The sequence below is a fragment of the Triticum dicoccoides genome, chromosome 4B (genome assembly GCF_002162155.2).
Source record: "Triticum dicoccoides isolate Atlit2015 ecotype Zavitan chromosome 4B, WEW_v2.0, whole genome shotgun sequence".
In the NCBI taxonomy this organism is placed as follows: Eukaryota; Viridiplantae; Streptophyta; class Magnoliopsida; order Poales; family Poaceae; genus Triticum; species Triticum dicoccoides.
The window spans coordinates 282,966,106-282,988,894 of NC_041387.1; positions in this window are offsets into that span (position 1 = coordinate 282,966,106).

Below are 22,789 nucleotides of genomic sequence, written 5' to 3' on the forward strand. Positions count from 1 at the left end.
CTAAGGGCTATATATATGGAGGAACAGTGGGGAATTTCGTGGCCCTTGGTGGAGGGGTCCGAAATCAACCCTATCTCTTGTTTCCCCACACATACGGACTCTAAAAATAGCCTATACTTATGTATTTCGAAATTACATGGGCCTGGCCCAATAATAAGGTGACGCAGCACCTAGAATAGCCTCGGGACGAAATTTATGAAGTGGCATCTTGTATATTTCGTCCGAGGCTTCATGCACCCATTATGGTGGCTTCAAAGTCCTGAAATCTTCACTTGTAACTCCGTTCTTGTTCCCCTTGCGCATGCCATCATCTCCATGCTTATTCGTGCTCCAATGTTCATCCTTCTCCAAACTAGGCCCTTCATTTGTAAGCAAAACAAATGTATCCAATTTAGGTAGCATCATATTCTCATGAACATTAGAATCATTACCAAGAAACAAAAGTACCTGATAATTTAATTGGCGTGCGCGAGCTCTAGTAATATGTCCAGTATATGTAGCAGTAGGGGTTGTGGGTGTAACAATGGTATGGATGTCCTCACCATCCTCCCCTTCTTGAAATGAAGTCGTCCTCGACGGAAGCTCATCTTCCTCACCCAAATAAGGCTTCAAATCCGCAATGTTAAAAGTGGGACTAACCTCAAAATCTGCAGGCAGCTCAAGTTTATATGCATTACCATTTATTTTCTCCAACACCTTAAAAGGACCATCAACACGAGGCATTAGCTTTGATTTGCGCAAATCAAGAAATCTATCATTACGCAAATGTAACCAAACAAGATCTCCAGGTGCAAACACAACATGTTTTCTACCCTTATCTCCAGCAAGTTTATATTTAGCATTCATATGCTCAATGTTTTCCTTAGTTAACTCATGCATTTTTAAAATCAATTCAACACGTTGTTTACCATCAAAATTAACCTTCTCCGAAGATGGAAGAGGCAACAAATCAATAGGTGCACGAGGTAGGAAACCATACACAATTTCAAAAGGGCACGTCTTAGTAGTAGAATGCAATGAACGATTATAAGCAAATTCAATATGAGGCAAGCATTCTTCCCACATTTTCTTATTATTCTTCAAAACAGCCCTAAGCATAGTAGACAAATATTCTATTGACTACTTCAGTTTGTCCATCAGTTTGGGGGTGACAAGTAGTACTAAAAAGCAGTTTAGACCCCAACTTAGCCCATAAACATCTCCAAAAGTGGCTAAGAAATTTAGTATCACGATCGGAAACAATAGTATTTGGCAGACCATGCAAGCGAATAATTTCACGAAAGAACAAATCAACAACATTAACAGCATCATCTCTTTTATGACATGGTATAAAGTGTGCCATTTTCGAGAATCTATCCACGACAACAAATATGCTATCCCTCCCCTTCTTTGTTCGAGGTAAACCTAAAACAAAGTCCATAGATATATCCTCCCAAGGAACACTAGGTACAGGCGAAAGCATATATAAACCATGAGGATTGAGTCGTGACTTAGCTTTTTGACATGTAGTGCAGCGAGCAACAAAGCGCTCAACATCCCGTCTCATCTTTGGCCAAAAGAAATGTGTAGCAAGTACGTCCTCCGTCTTCTTCATGCCAAAGTGTCCCATTAATCCTCCTCCATGCGCCTCCTGCAACAACAAAAGATGAACGGAGCTAGCTGGAATGCATAGCTTGTTAGCACGGAACAAAAAATGATCATTAATGACGAACTTGTTCCATGTTCTACCTTCATTACAGTTCTACAATACATCTTTAAAATTAGCATCATGGACATATTGATCTTTGATGGTCTCCAAACCAAATATTTTGAAGTCAAGTTGTGAAAGCATAGTATAGCGACGAGACAATGCATCATCAACAACATTTTCTTTACCCTTCTTGTGTTTAATGACATAAGGGAATGTCTCAATGAATTCAACCCAGTTAGCATGTCTACGATTCTGTTTAGCTTTACTTTTAATATGTTTCAAAGATTCATGATCAGAGTGTATAACAAATTCTTTGGGCCATAAGTAATGTTGCCATCTTTCTAAAGTCCGAACAAGAGCATATAATTCTTTATCATAAGTAGAATAATTCAGACTAGGCCCACTCAATTTTTCAAAAAGTACGGAACGACTTTGCCATCTTGTAATAACACACCTCCTAATCCAATTCCACTAGCATCACATTCAAGCTCAAAAGTCTTATAAAATCAGGAAGTTGGAGTAAAGGAGCATGTGTCAACTTATCTTTCAATACCGTGAAGGCTTCTTCCTGTGCGGTACCCCAAAGAAAAGGCACATCTTTCTTTGTAAGCTCATTGAGAGGTGGAGCAATGGTGCTGAAATCTCTCACAAAACACCTATATAATCCAGCGAGGCCAAGAAAACTCCTCACTTGTGTGACCGTTTTGGGCTGCGGCCAACTCTCAATAGCTTCAATCTTGGCTTTATCAACTTCAATTCCCTGTGGAGTAACAACATAGCCAAGAAAAGATACTCGGTCTGTGCAAAAGGTGCACTTCCCAAGGTTACCAAACAAACGTGCATCACGTAAAGCAATAAAAACAACACGTAAATGTTCCAAATGTTCCTCCAAAGATCTGCTATAAATCAGTATATCATCAAAATACACTACCACAAATCGTCTAATAAAAGCACGTAAAACTTTGTTAATTAATCTCATGAAAGTACTAGGTGCATTAGTTAACGCAAAAGGCATGACTAACCACTCATATAATCCAAACTTAGTTTTAAATGTCGTTTTCCATTCATCTCCGAATTTCATACGAATTTGATGGTATCCACTACGCAAATCAACTTTGGAGAATATTGTAGAGCCACTCAATTCATCAAGCATATCATCTAGCCTAGGAATAGGATGACGATAACGAATAGTAATATTATTAATGCCTCTACAATCAACACACATACGTGATGTACCATCCTTTTTCGGCACTAGAATAATAGGAACAGCACAAGGACTAAGGGATTCGCGTATATAACCTTTGTCGAGTAGCTCCTGTATATAATCTCCTTCGTCTCCTCTGGATTAGTACGGTATGGTGCACAGTTGGGTAATGATGCACCGGGAATTAAGTCAATCTGATGCTTAATCCCTCGAATGGGAGGTAATCCCGGTGGCACGTCTTGTGGAAAGACGTCAGCAAACTCCTACAAAATGTTAGTGACAGCAGGAGGCAAAGAGGAAGGCACATCCTCAAATGAAAATAATGCCTCTTTGCACACAAAAGCATAGCAAACAGATTTGCTGAAATCTAGCTCATCAATATCAGATTTAGTGGCAAGTAAACATGCACTTTTCAATTTAATTTCAGAAACAACACTAAATGGTTTACTATTAGGCTTCATTTGTTGCTCAAATTCTTTTGCCACAATTTGATTTTCACTCTTATTTGTCTCCTGTTTTACTTTATTAGCTCTATTAATATCATCTTTCAAAATGGAATCAGGAGTCATCGTAAGCAAAGTAATATTTTTATCCTTATGAACCAGAGTATAATGATTGTTTCTACCATGGTGTAAAGAATTTTTATCAAATTGCCATGTTCGACCAAGTAATAAGGAACATGCTTGCATAGGTACCACATCACAATCAACATAATCAGCATATGTAGAGATACTAAAATGCACACGAACAGTACGTGTTACCTTAACCTTGCCGCTGTTGTTGAACCATTGGATGTAGTAAGGATGTGGATGTGGTCTTGTGGTGAGAGATAGCTTCTCCACCATCTCCATGCTAGCCAAGTTGTTGCAGCTCCCTCCGTCTATGATGATGCGCACAGAACGTTCCTTCACAACTCCCTTTGTATGGAACAAATTGTGCCTCTGATTTTGCTCAGCTTGTGTGACCTGCACACTCAAAACACGTTGAGCAACTAAATATTCATACCTGTCAGCGTCTTCAGGAGCCATGTATTGCGTCTCATGATCAGAATCAGCTCCACCGTGTTCTTCACTTGTAATAAGCGCCAAAGTCTCCTCATCATAGTCACTAGCGGACTCATACCCACCATCCTCAGTAGCAATCATCACACGCTGAGATTTGCATTCTATCGCATAATGACCTCTTCCCTTACAACGACGACAAATAATATCACTTGTGTGCCCTGTTGATGCCATGGAAGAAGAAGAGCTTTGTGCAGGCCTAACAGGTGCGCTCTTGGCAGATAGTGGTGGTTGTGCTTGCTTTCTTGTATCACGGCTGTAGGTGGCACCCGATGGAGGTGCTGGTGCAGTGGAAGTAGAAGATGCACGCGGTGTCCATGATGAAGGTCGACCTGCAGAAAAGTTAGTTCGCACCAATGCCTGTCGATCCTACACTTCACGTTCAGCTTTACAAGCAAGATGGAATAAACGAGTGATATTAGTATACTCCTTATACTCTAGAATGGTCTGAATCTCTCTATTTAATCCACCCATAAAACATGCAAGCATAGCTTCATTCTCCTAAACAATACCACATCTAATCATGCCAGTTTGTAATTCCTGATAATATTCTTCTACAGAATTTTCCGCTTGTCTTAAACGCTGCAATTTTTTAAGCAATTCACGTTAATAATATGGTGGAACCCAACGAGTATGCATAGGAGTTTTCAAACCAGCCCAAGTAGTTGGAATAGGATATAATCTACAATGTTCAGACCACCATACACATGCAAAACTAGTGAAAGCACAAACAGCAGCAGCAACCTGTCTCTCCTCGGGATATTGTAAACATGTAAAACGTTGTTCAGTTTCTAACTCCCAAGTAAGATATATATCAGGAACATATATACCCTCAAATGGTGGAATATTCAATTTCAGTTTAGGAATATGGTCATTATCTCGTACCTGACGTGGTGGTGCAGGCCTATCATTGCGAATATATACCTGAGGTCGGCCTGCTGGTGGTGGTGCTAGTGGCTGCAGGTAGTTCTGATTTTGATCAACCTCATCCTCGTAATAGTCCTCCACCTCTGCAGTAACAGCAGGAGCTACAGAAGCACCAACATCAGTAGCAGCGGCACCAGAATTTTGTCCTGGCTCAATAGGAACACGCTGTGCTCGCCCTACTGTATTGCGGCGTAGAGCTGGTTGTGGCAGAAGTTTGAGTAATTCATCAAACTTAGCATCCAACTTGGTGTCAATTGACTTCTCAATGTCATCCATCTTCTCCATTGCCTTTCCAAAGCTGGCCATCACGTCTTCCACCTGTTGACCCAACATTTGATGAAACTTATCATGAAGCTCCTTGTTTGTCATGTTCTCCCAGTCAATCTCGTCGGCTTGTGTTCTTGCCATAGTTAGCAACAATAGAAACAGACAAGAATATGATCCTACAGACTACTGGAATATAGTGGTGGTGGGGTGTCACAAATCCGTCAAGTGAATCTCAAATTCTTACTAGTTCTTACCCAGCAGCAGGTGGTGATCGGCAACCGTTGTAGTCAAAACTCTCAAAGCTTGGATAGAGCGATTACCAGGGAGAGTCAAACGCACGACGTAGATGTATGTGGAGCTGGGAAGGCTTATAATATGGGAGCAAAAAGGGTCAGCAATAATCAATTCAGAGATGCAAAGTTGAATAAACGCTCAACGACGGTACTATGCTGGTCCTAGGCTAGACCGTGCTAGAGACGCGAGCCTAGAACACTAACAAAATCACGACGCGGAACGTAATCAAGGGAGGAGCACACTCTGAATTTTTTTTCTCTTTTTCTTGCACTTTTTTCCTCTTTTTTTGCTCCGCAACAATTTTTTTCCGAAAAAGTCTACAAATGGCCTAAAAACTGCCTAGCCAAAATTTTCCAGACTGGAACTATTTTTCTTGTATGGGTAGCATGGAAATTGGGGAATCCGACTTGTTGACGATTCGTAGTATCAGGTGCTCTGGAACTCAAAGATAAAGGAACAAATACTGGACTCGGACTAGGACTGGTGGCGGAGATGAATCTGGTGGAACTCGCACTGGTGATGGTCTATGACGATGGTATATGTGGACTCGGATTGGTGGTGGTATATGAAGTCGGATTGGTGGTGGTATATGGACTCGGATTGTGGTGGTATATGGACTCGGATTGGTGGTGGTATATGGACTCGGATTAGTAGCGGATAAGCAGTGGTGGTATATGGCAGGGCGATGATGATGGTGCGGCGGCGGCGTGAATACCCGTGACCAGAACTCGAAACTCTAAATATTAGATGCTAAGACCAGCAACTTGACACGACGAAGCAACCGCAAATTCAACAACGCAAATACAGAAAAGATTATGCAAAGGCTCAGATTGGTTTCGATAGGATGGACTAACCCTAATTTTTTTTTGGCTTTTTCGTGGACTATAGTTATGAAGAAACAGACTCGATCTAAACTACGAAAAACTGTAAAATCTCACCGAGCAACCTGAAAATCTGATACCACTTGATAGATGCAAAGGTGTCCCGTCTTTCGATGAGATGATGGATTTCGCTTTGGTGGAAGTCGACTTTGACGATCGGACTACGAACGTGCAAGTACGTCGCACCTTAGCAATCGCTAAACCAACTCCGAGAGGTTATTGACCACGCCGGAGCATGATCAACCTGACCACGAGGGTCTGTTTCCTACGAGCAAACTAAGAACAAGCAAGAAACTGAGATTGCAATCTAGATATTGCGAATATAAGATGTATTCTTTATTGATCAAGGTGGGGTTCTGTGACGCCTTTGTCTGGTCGTTGAACATAAACGAAGTACGCGAGGTTGCAGCTATGGCAAACTTTTAATCTAAACAAAACCCTAAGTCTAAACGGTGCCCTAAGTGCTGTATATATGAAGGAAGAGGGGGGGAATTTCGTGGCCCTTGGTGGAGGGGTCCGAAATGAACCCTATCTCTTGTTTCCCCACACATATAGACTCTAAAAATAGCCTATACTTATGTATTTCGAAATTACATGGGCTTGGCCCAATAATAAGGTGACGCGGCACCTAGAATTACCTCGGGACGAAATTTATGAAGTGGCATCTTGTATATTTCGTCCAAGGCTTCATGCACCCATTATGGTGGCTTCAAAGTCCTGAAATCATCACTTGTAACTCCGTTCTTGTTCCCCTTGCGCATGCCATCATCTCCATGCTTGTTCGTGCTCCAATGTTCATCCTTCTCCAAACTACGCCCTTCATTTGTAAGCAAAACAAATGTATCCAATTTAGAAACGAAAGTACCTGATAATTTAATTGGCGTGCGCGAGCTCTAGTAATTGGTCTAGTATATGTAGCAGTAGGGGCTGTGGGTGTAACAATGGTATTGATTTCCTCATCATCATCCCCTTCTTGAAATGAAGTCGTCCTCGACGGAAGCCCATCTTCCTCACCCAAATAAGGCTTCAAATCTGCAATGTTAAAAGTGGGACTAACCCCAAAATCTGCAGGCAGCTCAAGTTTATAGGCATTATCATTTATTTTCTCCAACACCTTAAAAGGACCATCAGCACGAGGCATTAGTTTTGATTTGCGCAAATCAAGAAATCTATCCTTACGCAAATGCAACCAAACAAGATCTCCAGGTGCAAACACAACATGTTTTTTACCCTTATCTCCAGCAAGTTTATATTTAGCATTCATACGCTCAATGTTTTCCTTAGTTAACTTATGCATTTTTTAAATCAATTCAGCATGTTGTTTACCATAAAAATTAACCTTCTCCGAAGATGGAAGAGGCAACAAATCAATAGGTGCACGAGGTAGGAAACCATACGCAATTTCAAAAGGGCACATCTTAGTAGTAGAATGCAACGAATGATTATAAGAAAATTCAATATGAGGCAAGCATTCTTCTCACATTTTCTTATTATTCTTCAAAACAACCCTAAGCATAGTAGACAATGTTCTATTGACTACTTCATTTTGTCCATCGGGTTGGGGGTGACAAGTAGTACTAGAAAGCAGTTTAGTCCCTAACTTAGCCCATAAACATCTCCAAAAGTGGCTAAGAAATTTAGTATCATGATCTGAAACAATAGTATTTGGCACACCATGCAAGCGAATAATTTCACGAAAGAACAAATCAGCAACATTAACAACATCATCGCTTTTATGACATGGTATAAAGTGTGCCATTTTCGAGAATCTATCCACGACAACATATATGCTATCCCTCCCCTTCTTTGTTCAAGGTAAACCTAAAACAAAGTCCATAGATATATCCTCCCAAGGAACACTAGGTACAGGCAAAGGCATATATAAACCATGAGGATTGAGTCGTGACTTAGCTTTTTGACATGTAGTGCCACGAGCAACAAAGCGCTCAACATCCCGTCTCATCTTTGGCCAAAAGAAATGTGTAGCAAGTACGTCCTCTGTCCTTTGCTCTGGATTGATACACAAATTTTGCAGGTTTTCCTAATTTGGTAGGATTCTTGGAGTTACAGAAGTATTTGAATGATACAGATTACTACATATTGTTCTGTTTTTCACAGATTCTGTTTTCTATGTGTTGTTTGCTTATTTTGATGAATCTATGAGTAATATCGGAGGGTATGAACCATAGAGAAGTTGGAATATAGTAGATATTACACCAATATGAATTTAGAATGAGTTCACAACAGTACCTAAGTGGTGATTTATTTTCTTATACTAATGGAGCTATTGAGTTTTGTGTTGTGAAGTTTTCATGTTTTGGGTAAAGATTCGATGGACTATGGGATAAGGAGTGGCAAGAGCCTAAGGTTGGGATTCCCAAGGCACCCCAAGGTAATATTCAAGGACAACCAAGAGCCTAAGCTTGGGGATGCCCCGGATGGCATCCCCTCTTTCGTCTTCATTCATCGATAACTTTACTTGGAGCTATATTTTTATTCACCACATGATATGTGTTTTTCTTGGAGCGTCATTTTATTTTCTTTTGTTTTGCTTGCTGTTTGAATAAAATACCAGGCTGAAATTCTTAAATGTTAGAAAGTCTTCACATAGTTGCATAATTATTCGACTACTCATTGATCTTCACTTATATCTTTCAGAGTAGTTTGTCGTTTGCTCTAGTGCTTCACTTATATCTTTTTAGAGCACGGTGGTGGTTATATTTTGAAGAAATAAATGAACTCTCATGCTTCACCTATATTATTTTGGAAGTCTTTAGAACAACATGGTATTTTCTTTGGTTATAAAATTGGTCCTAATATGATGGGCATCCAAGTTGGGTATAATAAAAACTATCATATAGAGTGCATTGAACACTATGATCAATTTGACACTTGATAATTGTTTTGAGATATAAAGGTGGTAACGTTAGAGTCATGCTAGTTGGCTAATTATGAAATTGAGAAATACTAGTGTTAAAGTTGGCAAGTCACGTAGCATGCACGTATGGTAAAAGTTCTGTGACAAATTTGTAGCATGGGGTGCTCTTTGATTGCCTTCCTTATGTGTGGAGGTCGGGATCGCGCGATGTTAACTCCTACCAACCCTTCCCCTAGGAGCATGCATAGTAGTACTTTGCTTCGAGGGCTAATAAACTTTTGCAATAAGTATATGAGTTCTTTATGACTAATGTGAGTCCATCGATTATACGCACTCTTACCCTTCCATCATTGGAAGCCTCTACGGTACCGTGCATTGCCCTTTCTCACCTTGAGAGTTGGTGCAAACTTCGCCGGTGCATCCAAACCCCGTGATACGATATGCTCTATCACACATAAACCTACCTATTATGGCATTTCCATAGCCATTCCGAGATATATTGCCATGCAACTTTCCACCATTCCGTTTATTCTGACACGTTCCATCATTGTCATATTGCTTTTGCATGATCATGTAGTTGACATCGTATTAGTGGCAAGGCCACCTTCATAATTCTTTCATACATGTCGCTCTTGATTCATTGCATATCCCGGTACACCGTCGGAGGCATTCACATAGAGTCATATTTTGTTCTAAGTATTGAGTTGTAAATAATTAAAAGTGTGATGATCTTCATTATTAGAGCATTGTCCCAAGTGAGGAAAGAATGATGGAGACTATGATTCCCCCACAAGTCGGGATGAGACTCCGGACTTTATGAAAAATAAAAGAGGCCAAAGAAGCCCACCAAAAAAAGAGAGAATAAGAGAGAAGGGACAATGTTACTATCCTTTTACCACACTTGTGCTTCAAAGTAGCACAGCTCCATGCAGAGCATTGTAGACATAGAATATTTGCAAAATACATACGACTCTGAATGTGAAAGACCCATTGACTAAACTTCTCTCACGAGCAAAACATGATCACACCTTAGTACTCTTTGGGTGTTAATCACATAGCGATGTGAACTAGATTATTGATTCTAGTAAACCCTTTGGGTGTTGGTCACATGGCGATGTGAACTATGGGTGTTAATCACATACATATGTGAACTATTGGTGTTAAATCACATGGCGATGTGACTAGATTATTGTCTCTAGTGCAAGTGGGAGACTGAAAGAAATATGCCCTAGAGGCAATAATAGTTTTAATTTATTTCCTTATATCATGATAAGTGTTTATTATTCATGCTAGAATTGTATTAACTGGAAACTTAGTACATGTGTGAATACATAGACAAAACATAGTGTACCTAGTATGCCTCTACTTGACCAGCTCGTTAATCAAAGATGGTTATGTTCCCTGACCATAGACATGTGTTGTCATTTGATAAACTGGATCGCATCATTAGGAGAATGATGTGATGGACAAGACCCATCCATTAGCTTAGCATTATGATCGTTTCAGTTTCATTGCTACTGCTTTCTTCATGACTTATACACGTTCCTCAGACTATGAGATTATGCAACTCCCGAATACCGTAGGAACACTTTGTGTGCTATCAAACGTCACACCGTAACTGGGTGATTATAAAGATTCTCTATAGGTGTCTCCGAAGGTGTTTGTTGGGTTGGCATAGATCGAGATTAGGATTTGTCACTCCATGTATCGGAGTGGTATCTCTAGGCCCCTCGGTAATGCTCATCACTATAAGCCTTGCAAGCAATGTGACTAATGAGTTAGTTGCGGGATGAAGCATTACATAACGAGTAAATAGACTTGCCGGTAATGAGATTGAACTAGGTATGATGATATCGACAATCGAATCTCGGGCAAGTAACATACCGATGACAAAGGGAACAATGTATGTTGTTATGCGGTTTGACCGACAAAGATCTTCGTAGAATATGTAGGAGCCAATATGAGCATCCATGTTCCGCTATTGGTTATTGATCGGAGATGTGCTCGATCATGTCTACATAGTTCTCGAACCCGTTGGGTCCGCTCACTTAACGTTCGATGACGATTTGTATTAAGAGTTATGTGGTTTGATGACCGAAGTTTGTTCGGAGTCCCGGATGAGATCACGGACGTGACAAGGAGTCTTGAAATGGTTGAGACGTAAATATCGATATATTGGAAGGCTATATTCAGACATCGGAAAGGTTCCGAGTGATTCTGGTATTTTTCGGAGTACCGGGGAGTTACGGGAATTCACCGGGAGAAGTAATGGGCCTTATTGGGCCATATGGGAAATAGAGGAGGCAGGCCAAGGGGAGGTGGCGCCCCCCCATGGGTCCGAATTGGACAAGGGGAAGGGGGTGGCGCCCCCCTTGCCCTTTCCTACTCCCTCTCTCCTTCCTTCTCTCCTACTCGTAAAAGGGAAAGGATTCCTACTAGGACATGGAAGTCCTAGTAGGACTCCATACACTTGGCACACCCCTAGGGGGCCGACCTCTCTCCCTCCTTTATATATGGGGGCAAGGGGCACCCCAAAGACACAAGTTTCTCTCCCAACCGTGTGTGGTGCCCCCTCCACAGTTCCACACCTCGATCATACCATCGTAGTGCTTAGGCGAAGCCCTGCGCCGGTAGCGTCATCATCACCGTTGCCACGCCGTCGTGCTGATGGAACTCACCCTCGTCCTCAACTGGATCAAGAGTACGAGGGATGTCATTGAGTAGAACGTGTGCTGAATGCGGAGGTGCCATACGTTCGGTACTTGATCGGTTGGATCGCGAAGACGTTCGACTACATCAACTATGTTACTTAACGCTTCCGCTTTCGGTCTATGAGGGTATGTGGACACACCATCCCCTCTCGTTGCTATGCATCACCTAGATAGATCTTGCGTGATCATAGGAATTTTTTTGAAATTACTGCGTTCCCCAACAAGACATGGATGCCTTTTTATGCGTAAGTCCAATCATCTCATGAAACATGTCTATTGTTATTATCAATTAATTAAAGACAACACATGTAGGATTTTGTTCCCTTATTCCAAGATTCTACAACCAGACACTTGATTGCATTTTGCAATTCTCTGGAAAACTATTACACATGAAATTAGGCACTAAAAACTATATGGGTTACTACACATACCTCCTACCATTTAGGAACCATGGCAACACAAAATATTTCAACACTTATCCATATACTATTCATAGTTTGCACATGCCCCACATACTTTTCTTGGCTCAAAAAGACCGAGGCCCCTCCAGCTGCGCCCAACTTCTAGGATATCTCGTCTTTGAAGGCCATGAAATCAGTCATCAGATAAGATCGTTTGTGATCGTAAATGGCATTTATAATTACTTGATATTACAATATACAATATCTAAATAGTAAAGTTTATAAACGCAATACTTTAAAAGAACCATTTCTCCTCGTATCCATAGAATTAGAATACAGACACAAAAAATTAGAGGCATGTAACTCTAACATTAGATAGCTCTGTGTAAATTGCATACATGTAACGTTTGTAATTTTTTCTTGATTTTTTTGTAGTAGGCTTTTAACCTAGTGTTTTCCTGAAAAGATATACTTAAGTAAATAAAGCACTTCACGAGATTTTTTTAGAGAAAAGGCATACGCCCGACTATATAAATAAAGCCACCAGGCAGAGTAACACAACCAACAACCAAGCCAACTGATGAGGACATCAATACCCTTGTTACACCCACAGCCCCTGCTGCTATACATACTGGACCAATTACTAGAGCTCCCACGCGCCAATTAAATTACCAGGTACTTTCGTTTCTTGGTAATGATTCTAATGTTCATGAGAATATGATGCTACCTAAATTGGATACATTTGTTTTGCTTACAAATGAAGGGCCTAGCTTGGAGAAGGATGAACATTGGATCAAGAACAAGCATGGAGATGATGGCATGCACAAGGGGAAGAAGAACGGAGTTACAAGTGATGATTTCAGGACGTTGAAGCCACCATAATGAGTGCATGAAGCCTTGGACGAAATATACAAGATGCTACTTCATAACTTTCGTCCAGAGGCTATTCTAGGTGCTGCGTCACCTTATTATTGGGCCAGGCCCATGTTTTTTCGAAATACTTGAGTATAGGCTGTTTTTAGAGTCCGTATGTGTGGGGAAACAAGAGATAGGGTTGGTTTCGGACCCCTTCCCCAAGGGCCACGAAATTCCCCATCTTCCTCCATATATACAGCCCTTAGGGCGTCGTTTAGACTTTGGGGTTTTGTTTAGATTAAAGTTCGCCATAGCTACAACTTCGCGTACTTCGTTTGTCTTCAATCACCACACAAAGACGTCACAGAACCCCACCTTGATCAATAAAGCTTTCATATTATATTCGCAATATCCAGATTGCAATCTCAGTTTCTTGCTTGTTCTTCGTTTGCTCGCAGGAAATAGACCCTCGAGGTCAGGTTGATCGTGCTCCGGCGTGGTCAATAACCTCTCGGAGTTGGTTTAGCGATTGCTAAGGCACGACGTCCTTGCATGTTCGTAGTCGGATCGTCAAAGTTGACTTCCACCAAAGCGATATCCATCATCTCATCGAAAGACGGGACACCTTAGCCTCTATCACCAACACAGTAGCAAAGCAACAGCTAAGAAGGTTCACATACATGGCTAACTAGCCAATCATGCCACACAAGCCAGCTCTCAAAAGACAGGATAGAAGTAAGCTAGTTAAGGCACCGTCCGATTTCGTCTCGCTAAGGAGGAAGCCGTGGACCGAATCTTGGATGCCATTTCGTCGAACGCCTCGTGGTCCGCTTCCTTAATCAATAATCTCCACTGCTGCAAAAATACACCAGTTTTAAATAAGCAAGTCAGAGGGTTAGCCGGGAAGGTAAGTTCAATAGTAAATTTGTTTCTAATGGTCCACAACGACCAACAGATCGTTGCAAACCCAACCCAGAAGAACCTTTTAGAAGCCCCAGATAAGCAGTTGGACAGTCGCCGCAAGTCCACGAAGGACGGAGGATTCCAATTCACTTGCAGCACTGCTCGAGATAGCATTGTGAGTTGGTCCGTGCAAAGATCATGCCAGCTTTCACAAGGATATCGACAACAACCACTCCAGCTAGTAGATTCTCCAAGGAGAAAAAAATACTATTCTACACATATAGCAAACCTATGTCATTTTTTAGTATAACTTAAGGCTTGACATTCGACTTTGGCTTATATTTTGTTCAATCTGTATACGTGGAAGATAATATTGCAACAAACCAGAACTTGTATTATTATTAACAGCAAGTATTTTTTCATACAAATTTAAACAAGTCAAACTATTGGCATGAAATTATGTCTTGGGTCTCGCTTAACATATTAACAAGCTAGCATCAACCATATCAAAGTCCATAAGAAAAAGAGAAGAACATCATGTTCTGCTGAAAAACATGTGAAGTTTATGGATATATGATATTTCTCATTGCAATTAAATGTCACTAAATTTATTGATGCATCAAAACCATGCGTAAGTGCAAAAGAAAACGAATCCAAATGAAAGAATGAATGGATCGCACATATACTGTTCATAAGTTCTTCTCTGGTTGGAAATGAACCCAATATGTGTCGTTGCAGCATCCTTCTCATCTGCGCCGAGGAACCCCATTTGGGCATTTCCTCCGATGTCGCCCTCAACATCTTGTATAACATGTCTGCTTCCACCACTGACATCTTCTCCGCCAGCTCAGTCACGAAGGGTTGTCCACTATGTTTTATTCCTCACGTATCCCACATACTACTATTCAACCATGCATCTCAATGAAATATAGGAATGGATCTCTAGTACAACAATATCTACACATTTTTTCTAGAGTGGCTTATATGCTTGCTACAACTATCTTCTAGTTCTCACACCTTCCTTGCAGCAGAATCGGCTGCGATCTCTGGTTCCTTCTCCCACTGACAACCCATGTCACAATTTTATTGTAGCTATTCTAAATAGTTGTTGTGGTCCGCCTCTAATATTCGTTCCTGAGAAGAGGCTACCCCTTTGAACATGCAGTGTTATACGCCAGGCAAGAAATCTTTGTTCAATTTTAAATCATCATTAAAATAGATGACATGAGATAAAAAATATCCAACAAAATCAACATGCTATGAGAAACTAAAAATTCATTCATATCATATTTAAAGTGGATTCAACATTACCAAGACATGAAAATTATAAATTCAAAACCACACGGCGGGCCTTGTATGCAAGCAACAAACATAGGAAAGAATATGACGCTGACTTGAACAAGCGTTTAGAAAAACTGCAATAAATTTACTCCACGAGGATGGACCAGATTTGGAAGTGTGCCACGATGTGCAAAACATAGACCTCGCTATGTCGGGGAAACTGATCCTCGAACACCTATGGGGCCGGCAGACCGGGCCCCTTTCGGTTCGGCAGGGGGCGGAGATCGCACGAAGAGCAGATCGAGGCGAGGCACACGAGCAGTTTACCCAGCTTCGGAGCTCTCCGGAGAGATAACACTCCAACTGCTGCTTGTCTGATTGTATTATCTGGTGTTCTTGCTCTCGAGCGAGAGAGTGTGATGTTTTCTGGGCTACGAATGAATCGAAGCAAACTGTCCGAGGCTCCGAACCGAACCGTCTCTACGTTGCGCATGGGCCTCCTTTTATACGCTAAAGGGGTCACCGACAGGTGGCACGCAGAGGAGGGTAAAAACGTAAAAAGCGAGGTAGTTGATACAGTTGCTTGTACAGTGCACCCTACCTAACCCTAACGGCAGGGGACAAGGGCATTAAATGCCCGTCTGAGTCGCCCGAACAGTGCAGAAAAGGACCGTTAGGGGCGCCACCGTTCGCCATGATGGTGATCTTGTCAGCTTCCCATGCCACTGCGCACTGCTGGCTGCACAGCCTCCCGCCACACGCGCCCGGAGAGGCCCCCAGAGCGACACGTTGGTGGATGCGCTGGAGCATGGACGCAGAGTGGCCGCCTGCCACGGCAAGCGCCTTGCCGCTATCGTTATCTTTGCCGGGCCCAGAAGCTCGTCGCTCACCGGGCCTCGGTGTACCTTGTTTAGTCTTCCCGGCAAGCTCCTCTTGCCGGGGCCTTGCTGCCTTGCCGGAGCGCGCGGCGCGTCGCGGCAAGTTCCTTGGGGCGCCTTGGTTGGCCTTCCCGGCAAGCTCCTCTTGCCGGGGTCTTGTCTTCTTAGCTTAAATACTTTGTTCTTGGATGGCTCCAAGGGAACCTTGGGGGATCTTGGCGTTCGCCCGGCAAGCCTTTGCCGCGGGGTGCTGCAACTTCCCGTGCACAAGTTCGGGGTACTAGGGTACCCCTATTCTAGTACACCGACAGGAGCCCCCGGGCCTGGGCCAGACACGGTGCCGAGCGCTGTTGGGCCAGGCCCAAGACAGGGCACGGGCACACGCGGGCTGGGCCACGCCAAATCTTGTTCCGTATCCACCGCACTCTCCCATAACGGCACGCGTTGAATGCGGCATCGTGGGAGAGATCGTGGGTGGTTGTTTATTTGGAAGGCCGCAACGTCCGCCCCGTCCCTCTTTATAAGCAGAGGAAACAGGGGCAGTTCGTTCCCCCTCGCTGGTTGCTGCTACTCCTTCTTCACAAACTCCGCCGCTCCCCCTTCTTCTCGAAGCCGAGAGAGCAGCGCTCCGCCCCCCATTGCCACCAGCATCACCATGCCGTCGACCTTCCCCACCACCTCCGCCATGGCCCCGAAAGCCGACAAGGGAAAGGGTGTGAAGTCGGCAGAGGCGCAGCGGCTCGCGGCGCTGCGGAAGGAGCGGGCGATCTTCACCCCCCAGCTCGGCGTGCAGGAGCTGAGGGAGTACTTCTACCTCTTTTGGGCGACGGAGACGCGTGCGCATCCGCGCACGAGGGTACTCCCGGCCGCTGCCTCGGAGTCGGCTCCAAATGGGTACCCGTTCTTCCCACTATTCTTCTATTGCGGGCTCTGCCCGCCCTTCTCGGAGTTCTTTTGTGACATTATGAACACATATGGCTTCCGCCTCCTTGACTTCACGCCCAATGATGTCCTGACCATGGCAGTTTTCGCACACTTGTGCGAAAACTTTGTCGGAGTCCACCCTAGTGTAGCCCTTTTCCGCCATTACTTCATGCCTCGGGTAGAGAGAGGAGAGCCGCTTGCCGGAGGGATTGCTTGGATCTCGAGAGTCGGCAAGAAGGATGCGTACTTGGAGGGTGAGCTCCGCAGCAAGTGGGAGGAGTGGAGAGCGGAGTGGTGTTGGATTGTCGAGGAGGATCCGCAGCCCTTCACCGCCGTGCGCCAAACTCCAATAGTGCGCGGCAATGACTGGAGCAATGTGGCCCCGGAAGACGAGAGGCTGAAGATCGCCATCACTAGGATTCTTCGCCTCAGGCTTGCCGGGCTCGCCGTAGGTGCTGTCGGGGCAGATTTCCTCCACCGCTGCATTGCCCCCCTGTAGGAGAGGGGGAGGCCCGCCTGGGAATTCAAGAATTCAGCGGACATCATGAGGCTGCGGCCGGGCCTCAACTACAACTTCACTGTCTTGGAGTTGGACGCAATGCTCTTGGAATTATTCAAACGCGACCCCCAGCACCCATTCACACTGCCGAGGGGCGTAGTTCCTTTGTGCAATAACTCTTCGCTTGACCGGATCCGCGCCATGATGCCATTGTGCGATTCACACGGCATCGTCCCAACTTGGCAAGAGCCTGCGGATGACGTTGTGCAAGCATTCTTCGACACCTTGGAGGAAGTGCCGGTCCGCGCCGATGAGCAGAAGAGCCTCACCCGTGACACCACCGACGAGGAGCTGCAGCTCATCGCTACTAGGGCGGAAGAGGCTGCGGCCGCAGCTGCTGCGGGTGTGTTTGGGTTTACTGTGGAGGAGGCGGAGGCTGCAGAGGCGGCAAACCTTGCCGAATGCGCAGAGTTCATGGGCGAGGAGGAGCCTGCCGGTTCCGAAGCCGAGTCGAGCGAGGCCGGCGAGGAGGAGGCTGAGCCTTCAGAGAACTTGCCGCAGGCGGAGCCCTCGGCCCCGCCAAGGAGGCGCCTTCGCAGGGCCGGGGACGCAACGGGGCGGCAGCCGGCTCCACAGCCACCGAGCCGCACGACGCGCTCTACCGCGGCAAGCAATGTTGTCGCGGGAGCGTCTCACGCAACAGCGGCAACTGGAGCGGGATCTTCCCGGGTCGCCGCCACTGCCCCTGCCAAGCGGGCAAGGGATCCTACTCCTCCACCTCGCCGCACCGGAGGAGGGCCGGACTTCGATCTTTCCGTGCTAGGTCCGATGAGGAGGAAAAAGAGTGAGTTTCTTTGGTGCTCTTATGATCCTTCAATCTTGCTGTTTTATATCTTGTATCTGACTTACTCCAATCTGGACTCCTTTCTTTTCAGAACACTGGCCCAGAGAGCGGCGAAGAGGGCCAAGGCCGCGGTGATCGTCATCGAGGATGACCCTATCGTGTCGGCAGGAGGTGGGCCCGAGACCACCTTGACGGACCCGGCAATCACCCCTCGGAGCAGCCCCCAGCGCAGCCCCCAGCGTAAGTTCATAGTTCAGCCTTTTGTTGCCGGGCGCGCTCGAGTGCTTTTTCCTTTGTTGATTTCTTGCTTGTTGACTTGTGCAGGAGCAGAGCAGCATCACCAGGAGCGCCCGGAGGCTGGTCCCGAAGTGACACCTGCTTCGACTGCACCGCCAAGGGAGGAGTCCCCGGCAAGGGAGCGCTCTCCGGCAAGGGGGGGACTCTCCGGCAAGGGACGGCACTGCTGATCCTGCGGCGACCGAGGCCGCAACTGAAGATCTTGGCGCAGCTAATCCACTTGCCCAGAAACTTTCCCTTGGGTTCTGCTTCTTCCATTTTTCCCTTCTTGGATTTTTGATTGATTTTCCTCCCTTCTTCGTTCTTCAGACCTATCTTCGGCTGAGCCAATGGAGACAGAGGGCGCCGGCGAGGAAGGTGCCGGTGCTGATGAGACCGCCGGCGAGGAGGCCGCCGGGGCTGCTGCTGCGGAAGCCGGCGAGGGGTCGGGCGATCGCACTGATGACCCTGAGGCCGCAGGAGCGCCGGGCGCTGCGCCGACTGCCGAACCCTCTGCCGCTTCTGCGGAGCCGGGCTCCGAGGAGCCCTAGCCCGGCGCCTACTTGCAGGCCAGTGACAACATCTTCATCAAGCTACCCTGGGCGTCGAGCTCCAGGGCGCCGGTCGAGGGGGAGACTTTTGACGGGGAGGTGCTCGCCTCTGCCGGACTGTCATTGGTCGACGCGCCCGGCAACAGCAGCAGCGAGCCTGAGGAGGAGCAGCTGCTGCGGAAGCTACTGTCACTCTACCGTACCCGGCAAGCCATGCTGGCTTCCCGGGAAGCGCTTGTCGCGAAGGCGGGAGTTGACATGGAGAAGCGCGAGGAGGAGCTCCGGGGACAAAATCAAGAAGCTCTCCGGTCCCTGGCGCAGGAGCGGGAGCGAGTAGATGAGGAGCGCACGGCCTTTCTTCCCGAGAAGGCCGAGGCTGAGGAGGAACAAAGGCTTGCTGTCGAGAAGCAGTCCGCGCGGGAAGGCGAGCTAGTGTAGCGGAAGGCCCACCTCGACAGCTATGAGGAAGAGCTCGCCGAGCGTGAGCGAGCACTTGGCGGGGCGCTCAAGGAGGCAAAGGATGCCGCGGCAACTGCAGAGGCCGCCAATAAAGAGCTAGAGGAGAAGGTGGCACGGCTGGAGGCCGATATTGGGAAGAGCGGTGAGGAGCTTGCCGCGCTCAAGCGTGAGCGCGAGAAGGATGCTGCCGCCCACGATGAGCTGCAAGGCCTTCTCGCTGAGAGGGGCAAGGAGCTCAGCGCCGCCAAGGATTCCAAAGCAGACCTGGAGCTGAAGCTGGCCACGCTGACGCAGACGCTGGAGGCCGCCAAGGAGCGGGAGAAGACCTTGTCGGAGAAGGTCAAGGCTGACGCGGCGCTGCTGGAGAGCATTGCAGTTATCCAGAACTCGTTCAGAGACACAGTGGAGCACTGGACCGAGGGTCTGGTGAACATCTGCCGCAGTCATCAACGAGGAGCTGGCGCAGCTGGGGATGGAGGACTTTGGGTATCCTTCCGACGAGAGTCTTCAACCCAGCGCCAAGCTCAGCCTATTCTTCAAGGGCGTGGCGACGGCACTCCAGCGGCTCCGGGAGAGGATCCCGAAGCAGCTGGCCGACGAGTCGCGCAAAATCTACGCCGGGGTTCTCTAGAAGGTGCTGATGAAGGTAGCCTTCCGCAATCCAGGCCTCAGCTTCACCAACGTCCTCAGGTCCTTGCCGCCTGACGCCGATCTGGATGCACTCAAGGCCCTTGTCGCACCCATTGTGGACAAGGTGAGCGAGATCAAGAGAGTCGAGGGCGGACGCGTAGATTAGGCCGCCCATTTCTTCTTTTCCCTTGTCGCTGCTAATCATGTCATGAAAACAGTCTGTTAGAGTTGCGACAAGTTATCTTGTCATATAACTCTATTTCTGTCTATCAATTGCAATGTTATTTCCTCTACTAGATTCCTTCCTTTGTATGTTTTCACCCTACGCTTCTAGGGAACTTGTCGGCGCAGGCGCCCGAGCCGCGAGCGCTGAGTGCGGAACTTCAGCAGCCTGCTGGCGGTGCTACTTCCGACAAGAAACCTTGTCGTGACTAGATGCAGCACGCTTAAGCTGTTGAGCGGACTCGAAACAAAGTAAGGGCGCAACTAGCCACGAGTTGGTTCCTCTGCGCACAGGTTTTCCATACAAAGCAGGGTCGTTCGAGGAAGATAACTCAAAAATTTAAAAAAGTGATTGCTCAAACTTTGGCAACTTAGCTTTTCTGTCATTTGCTTCCCGGTAAGGCAAGTCCTTGTTTGAACGACGCCTGGCCCATACCACAATCTTCTCCTTCCCCCCCGGCAAACTTGTGTGCGAGAGAACCTTCTTTTCCTTTAAAAGAAAAAGAAAGAAGAGAAAATAATAATATGGAGCTCTTCGGCTCGTTACTGCTTACCGGATGTAAGTGCTGCACAAAGTGTCAGATAATCACATGCAAGAAAGGAACTAACGCATGAAATGGACAAGCTGTGCGGAGCACATGGGGTTTTACTTATGCACGGGATCTGCGCCCGGCTTTGTACAAAGGATTACATGCAACAGCGGCAAGACTTGTACAAAAGGTGGTTGCCGGAACGGGTTCCGGCAACCGCGCCTTATGGGAAAAACTTACGAAGATGTTCTATGTTCCAGGAGTTGCTCACTGGAATGCCATCTTCGGTCTCAAGGCGGACAGCGCCAGGCCTTGTGACTCGTCTCACCCGATAAGGGCCTTCCCACTTCGGCGTCAACTTGTTGGAATTCTTGGCGGACTGAACGCGCCGAAGAACAAGGTCGCCTTCCTCGAAGCTTCTGGCTTTAACTTTGCGGCTATGATAGCTGCGCAAAGCTTGCTGGTATCGAGCAACTTGTATAGCAGCCTGAAGACGATCTTCCTCAAGGAGCAGCGCGTCGTCTTGCCGCAGCTGTTCTTGCTCAAGCTCATCATAAGCGAGCACTCGAGGTGATCCGTATACGAGTTCCGTGGGGAGAACTGCCTCTGCTCCATAGACTAGAGCGAAAGGTGTCTGGCCAGTGGCTCAATTTGGCGTCGATCTGATCGACCAAAGAACCACCGGCAGCTCCTCGATCCAGTTCCTTCCGCACCTGTGCAGTCTGTCGGAAGTTCTGGTCTTGAGTCCGCGCAGCACTTCAGTATTTGCCCTCTCTGCTTGACCGTTGCTTCTCGGATGAGCAACAGAAGCGAAGCAGACCTTGGCGCCAAGGTCTTGGACATACTGCATGAAGGTGCGGCCCGTGAATTTCGTGCCGTTGTCGGTGATGATCCTGTTAGGGATCCCGAAACGGAAAACAATCGACCTGAAGAACTTGACTGCTGACTGTGCTGTCACCTTCCTCACTGGCTGCACTTCCGGCCACTTTGTGAACTTGTCGATCGCGACGTACAAGTACTCAAAGCCCCCGACAGCTCGGGGGAAGGGCCGAGGATATCGAGCCCCCATACCGAAAATGGCCAGGATAAAGGGATTGTCTGGAGAGCTTGAGCTCGCTGGTGTATCTGTTTGGAGTGGAACTGGCACGCTTCACACTTGGTTACTTGTGCAGTTGCATCCTGAAGGGCTGTCGGCCAAAAGAAACCTTGCCGGAAAGCTTTGCCGGCAAGTGCTCTTGCGCCAATGTGGTGGCCACATACGCCTCCATGTATCTCTGCCAACAGCTTTTGCCCATCTTCCCGGCGAATACACTTCAATTTCACACCGTTGAGTCTTCTTCTGTACAATATGCTATCGACAAACTGGTACATACTTGACTGCCGGGCTACTCTTTCCGCTTCTTCTTGTTCTTCGGGAAGTTCTCCTGTCTGAAGGAAATGGACAATCTGTTATGCCCATGCTGGAGCTTGTGGCTAGACAACAAGGGCTAAGGGCACATCTGCTGCTGCGGGAATGTCCTCTTCTACGGCAAGGGCTTGCGGCCCTGCCGGAGCTTGATGTTCCCCGGCAAGCTTGCCGGAGCAAAACTTGTCGGGAGCGTCTGCTTCAACGAAACAAACCAT